The sequence below is a fragment of the Convolutriloba macropyga genome, chromosome 14 (genome assembly GCF_964194025.1).
Source record: "Convolutriloba macropyga chromosome 14, txConMacr16.3, whole genome shotgun sequence".
Lineage (NCBI taxonomy): Eukaryota > Metazoa > Xenacoelomorpha > Acoela > Convolutidae > Convolutriloba > Convolutriloba macropyga.
This window is the reverse complement of record NC_134481.1, coordinates 34,985,489-34,992,204: the sequence shown is the minus strand read 5'-3', so window position 1 is coordinate 34,992,204 and position 6,716 is coordinate 34,985,489.

Here is a 6,716-nt window from a genome sequence, read left to right as displayed (position 1 = left end):
AATTTTTCTTATTTTTTTTTTGTAGTTTTTCTTTTTTTAAAACTTACAAGTTTCTTAGACTATTATGACTTGTCCATTGTTTTGCGAGCTTTTCCTTGCTCTAATTGGAAAGGAACTTTATTCGGTTTTATGTTTCCTTGAACTATTAAAAAAAACTCATTAAGTTTTTATAGTTTTTTTGTTCAATTTGTTTTTGAATGCCGCTTCTATTCTTCCTTAAATTTTTTATGGCATTTGTGGTGGTTTAGGGTTCACAATAGCTGTTCTAGTTGTTCGGTCAAATTTATGGGCAATTTTCTCCTTCGATTTGTTTCCGGAATTCTTCTGGCTATGTTTTTTATTCTCTTTACTTTTGATCACGTTTTTCGTTTTACATAAGACAAGATTTTCACGTTTGGCATCTGACTTACTTCGCTCACTGTTTCAACTGAATGGACTTTAATTCTTTCACGCATTGAATTGCGACAGGTGGTGAATGCGGTCAATGTCAAAAGATCAAAATCAAAAGAGACGGGATAAACCGATAAATCCCGGTCATTAAGTCATAGTGCATTATGTTATCAAAATTTATCAGTGTTTGCTAGCTGAGTGTCTGGTACTGAGCTTATTAGACTTCAGTTTAGAAGCCCAAATTAAGTATGGGTTTAGAATCTAACTGAAACTGCACGCCAAATTAGAGCACTTTTGGCACTAAAAAAAAACAGGAAAAACGGTCAATTTTTCCGCTTCTTTCTTTTTCTGTTTCAATGCCGATGTGCATCGAGCGCGTCAACGGCGGCTATATTTTGGCAATCTGCCGGCTATGTTTGTTTTTTAAGCGCTTCTATACAGAAAATCGTTATGGTCACTTGACTATATTATGTACCGAAGCAGATATTAAAACCTCTACGTGTTTTAATTCGTATTTGTTTAATTTTTTTTTAAAAAAATTATTAAAAAAAAAGAATTTATTTCTTGGACATGATTGAATATATGCAGCCATTGGATATATTTATCATGACACAAGTGGACTTGCACGGAATCTTGCTGATTCTCTATTGCAGCAATCCCCATATTTAACTCAGAAACATTAACATTTTCAATTTTACTACATTTCAAACATATAATTTACTAGCTCTTGGTTGTTAATAAGGTAAGAATCCTTTAACTTATGGTATATATTTTTTAATTCATCACGCGTACTTTTTTCTACGTTTCCAGGTAGCAGATTTAATTCCCTGAGCTTATCACGCGTACTTTTTTCTACGTTTCCAGGTAGCAGATTTAGTTCCCTGAGCTTATTATGTTCAGAATTTCCGCCTCATGGCTACAACAATTATTTTTGCCTAATGGAGTTCATACTTGATATCCTCCGCCTCGATTTAACCCACGATAAGCTACAATATCCAACTTAAATTAATTTGAACTTCAAAACTATGTGAACACACTGTAAATTTAAATTGAATGGTTTAATCATATGCTGTGAAAGCTGACTATTTTTGACCTGGTAATAGACAAACTTTAACTAAAGTTTTGAAAACCGTTTTTCAACCCTTGAAACCCTACACTGTCGTGTTCTTACCAAAGAAATTATGAAATTGAGATAATACTAAGCTACCGGATCACCAACGTAATGATGATGCTCCATCAGAAAAACTTATCAAAAAGCATTTGTTCAATATTTTGTTTGAATGTTTGCTAAACTTTGAGGAAAAAATGTAAATACATTGCTATTGCATGAGAGGTTGTTTTTGCTGTGAAACTTGGAATAGAATTTTGCTTCTGGGTTATCTGGATAGACGCCATTGCGCATTATCTAAGTTTTATTGGTAGGCGAGACCGCTAGTGTAGAGGAGCAATGTTGTAAAATTTGTTTCCAAATTTCATGACACGTTGAGGTAGTATATGGTTAAAAGTTTTTTATTTCACAAAACTAGAGTTTTCGCAAGTTGATTTTAACATTAAGGATACTCTAGTAAAACCAATCTTACAGATGGGAGAAATGCATCTATATTAGTCTGCTTAAATTGAAAGCCTTTATCTGTCAATTTTCTGTTTATATTGGTGGTAAGTAGGAATTGTGTCTAGCGTTTTACTTTTGTAATAGTTGTATTTTTTTCATTTTTTTTATTTAGTTTATAGGGATAATCATTTTCAAGAACTTTGCTGAATTTCATTTTTAGCTGCTTTTTTGTTTCAGTTATTCCTGAACAATTTGTGGTCAGTTCAGCCGTTGAACCGATTGCCTTTAACGAGGCAGCGAGCAAAGTTTTCTTTTGTCGAGTATTTCATTGTGTTAAGTCAATTTTTGTCTTTTAACTGCTGTTGACTTCCCAAAAAACTGTTTCGCTTTTGCTTTACGCATCAATTTCATCAATGCGATAGAAGATTGTAAAAGTTTGGCGCAATTGTATACAAAACAAGGCGGCTCGGTAATGTGCGATGGCACATAAGGTTCCGACCCCGCCCATCCACAACTTTGGCATAATTGTCTACCAAATGAGGAACAGAGAGAAAAACCCAAAAATTATTTTTTGAGAATCCCAAAAAACCCAAAAAAGCCCAGGTATTTTTCAAAAAATTGTGTATGAACGATAAGATAGCCTCCAAAGCAAATAACTCAGGAGTAAAAATTGAAAAATTAGATTGCTGTGATATGCCAATATTAAGAAAGCGAGTCAAGACGAACAGCAAAATCAAACAACAACAAACATTAATTACATCAAAAACTTTGTCAGTTTTAAAAAACAAAATTTAATAACAAAGTCAACATACCGTCAGATATCTAAAACTAATCAAAACACCTTATAAATCACCAGAAAAGATATGGACTAGTCCGTAAAAAAGTTTGGTAACAATTAGACAAAAAAGAACAAAAACAGTAAAGTTAAAAAATTCGCTTATTTTTTAAAAGAATTAACTTCAAAGTAATGAAAACCATTAGAAATCAAGTAAAATATCCCAAAGGTTTACAATTACCGATGCTTCTATAGAAGGGCATTAGGACCTGTTCTTATTAATTTTTTTAAGCGGCTAAAAAGAACATTAAAAAAACAACAAGCAAAAATTCGATTGAAACTTGCCAGAAAATGCTGTCAAAACCGTCAAGCCATGTTTTGGCCCTCAAAATATATTCGAATGCGCCTTCTTCAAACATCGATTATGTAGTATGTGGCCATTTATTAGTGAGAACAGGTAAAAAACAGACAAATAGAGAAAAGCGCAAAAGTATGTAATAATTTTGATTTTTTTTCGAAACAAAATTATATCCAAAGTCATGAAAGACGTTAATTATAAAATGAAATATTTAAATAAGGTCATTCATTCATCCAAAGGAAGCCTATGAGACCTGCATTTGTCCAGAATATGTCTTGCGTCTACAAAAAGAACGTCAAATATGACATTAATTTACTTTCTTTGTAAAAAACCGGTGTCGATGTCAGTAAAGTCATAACGCATTCATTTAAAAAATAGATTTTGGGACATCTTTGACACCTTCCCGCCCACGATGTCATATTTCACCTGTAATTAACGAGATTAGGTAACAAAAAGAAAAATAAAAAGAACAAACTTACAAAGTTAAAAAGTTTTTTTTAGTTTTGAAAAACGATTGTTTTCAAAGTCATGAAAGCCATTAGCTATCTCTTAATATCAGAATATCGGCTCATCTATTTCTCCATGAAAAGCCAGTGAAAGCTATCACTATTCAGGAAATTTCATACGACCGAAACGACAAAGTAAAAATGACAGTTAAAGACATAATTAAAAATTGCAATTAATTTCTTCAACAAATAAGTGTCGAGGCCGTTAAAACGATAAGCTATATCTTTCCGGATGTTAATATGTTCAATTGCGTTTTACTTTGAACGCTAATAATCTGATATGAGAACTGCCAATAATGTGATAATGTGACTAGAAAACGTGAAAAATTGGCAAATATCTAAAAACCAAAAAAAAATCTGAAATCTAGTAGTATCAAGGCCAGAAAACAATAACTTCTGGCTTAAAACCGCAATCTAGATTAAATTGTAAATCAGTGGAAGGAAGAAGCATTCTTTCTTTGCTGACACTAAGCTACAAGTTGACCAAATTAAGAAAAAAAATATAGAGAAAAAGTTCATTAAGCCATTATTTATTTGAAAATCAATTATTCTTAAAAGTCGAAACGATCATAAACTTATGCATTAGCTTATGCATTAGCATAGTAAAAAACTAAATGCATTAGCTTGGAGCTGCTTAGAATCAGCTGCTTAGACTGATTACAATCCGAATTCTTATTGGTTTGTAGAAGTCCAAGATTGGCTCAAAACTAGCCCTGCTTATTTTTAATGTCCGTTAGGAACAATTGATTTTTCGAATGTTGTAGATATAGATAATTTGTTAGTTGAAAACTCAAAAATAATTTCTGCATTTTTGATAATCAACGAATAAAGTTAGCAAAAAACGGCAACAATAAAGTTACCAAAAAAAGTTTTAATTACAGTGCATTCTCAGTGGAAGTTGAAGTAGGAATAGCCCACTTCTGTGTCTACAAAGATTGTGTTAGTGTTTTTTGGGGGTGTACTGCCGGCAAATTTAATCAAAGTGGACTAAAATAGCTTATTTCGTGTTGTTTTGCTGAAAAAGGCTGAATTTTGAAATATTTATCCAGAGTTTTTGAACAAAAAAATATAAATCAGAATATTCAGCAATGCTTGTTTGTATTTTAAAATAAAATCAACGACACTATTCTTAAAAATTTTAACCAAATTAAGCAAAATTGACGAAAATTTAGTCAAAAATTTCGGAAAATGTGAATAAAAACAACGTGAATTCACTCTACTTTTCTCAGAAATTTAAACATCGATAACTCCCTGTAGAAAACGGAAATTAAAAAAATCTTTTTAATTCAATATTCTACGCTGGTCGAGCTTTCAAATGATACCAGTCTCAACTCTCTACGATGAATATATCGATCGGCGAAAATTTACTGAACAAAAAAACCATTTGAGTATATAGTTCCTCCCCCCTCAAGAGAGGTCGGAACAATAGCAGATCACCACTTCTTTTTCTACTTTGTTTTGCATGAAACGTTTGATTTTGATCTTCAGCTATTCCTTTCGTTAAAAATAATTGCGGATCAAGTTTAGGTTTTTTGTTTAAAACGGCAATTATAAACAAGAAATTTCCAACTAAAATTGTACATTAACGATGTTATTAAGCCTCCCTGAACTGCTTGATGCAATTAACTGCATGTATCTTAGTTGAAGCCAATTCCAGCTGCTATGCCAATTCCAACTGCAATTCCTCCTGCTATGATTTTTTACATTGACAAACGTGTTTTGATTATTTGATTTTGTGGATTTTTGAACTTTTCTCAACACTTTTCTTGAATTAGTTTTGGCCTATAAAATATACTTATTGTTTAGCCTGTCCAATTGGTGTTTATGGCAGGACGAAACCTAAAAAGTAGAGATAATATTATATTTTGGTTATCTATTACATTTTGTTCTAATTTTTTTAGTTACCAAGACTACTGATAACTGGCATCACCAACAATCACTTTATTTTCTGATTAAAAAGCGCGGTTGAGCCTACTTACCAAAGCGTGAAATGCTTACTTTTTAATACATTTTGCCTTCTGGTAAAAGAGTATTTAATTGTTTTTTGAATCTTGTTCGATTTACGATGGGTTTTATTGGAATCAGTCGCTGCTTTTTTCTGGTTTTGCATCGACACTCGTATTCAAATGTTTCTGCCATCTTTGGTAATAATTGTTCTATTTTCCCTTAAAGTTTTCAGGACACAGGATTTCCGTGATTAGTTTGTTTATAGCAAAAAACATGATATGATGTTTTGTCTAAATAAACCAGGCGTAATGTGTTCTGTGCTCAACTTATGAAATTTGCTTGTTTGATTGTTTTGATTTTCAAATTGGATTGAGGTTGTCCTGGTCTTTCCGGTTTTCAAATCCCCTACCCCCATCCCTATTTGCTAACAAACTTGAACTGCTTCCCAATGGCATCACACGACTAGGCTTTTTTGCCTTTTGATGGTCTTTTGAGTATGTATATGTAAACCTCATTGAACAATGCTGTTTGTTTATACATACTTGAGAACAATTTATTATTATTATTATAAATGTATTTTTTTAAGTAGTGTTTTTTCCATCCATTAATTGCATCATCGGCCAGTTATGCGACATTTTGCAAAACTAAATCAATTAAATCAAACTAAATCAAACTTGGAAAGAAACGTAACAAAAATTTTCATTTCAAACTTTAGGATTTAAATTTTTGTGTTTAGGTTTCTCAGGAGAAAAATTGATATTTAAACCTGCTCAATTTTTTCTAATTTTTTTTCGGGAGAACGATTTTTTCTTTTGGGGGGTTAACCAATTATAAAATTTTAAGACTCATATCTGGAGACGTTTTTTCTTTTTTACAATACCAAACTCAAAACAAACAAAATATTTTGTTCGAAAACTAATATATATTCCTGAAAGCAACACATTTACACAAAAAAACTGTTAGGTGATAAACTGTTTTACTTAGTTTACTTTTAGTCCGCTTTCTTATTTTACGGTTTTTTAAAAATTTGCTCATCAAATTATTTGGTTGATTATAAAAAATAAAGAAGTTAAAGAGCTCCCTTTGGGTCGTAAAAGTTATGTGCCCACTTAGCGGGAGGGGGGGGGGGGGGGTCGAAACAGAATAGAGTAAAACAGTACGGCGTTCTTACATTTTTCCAACCTAAAG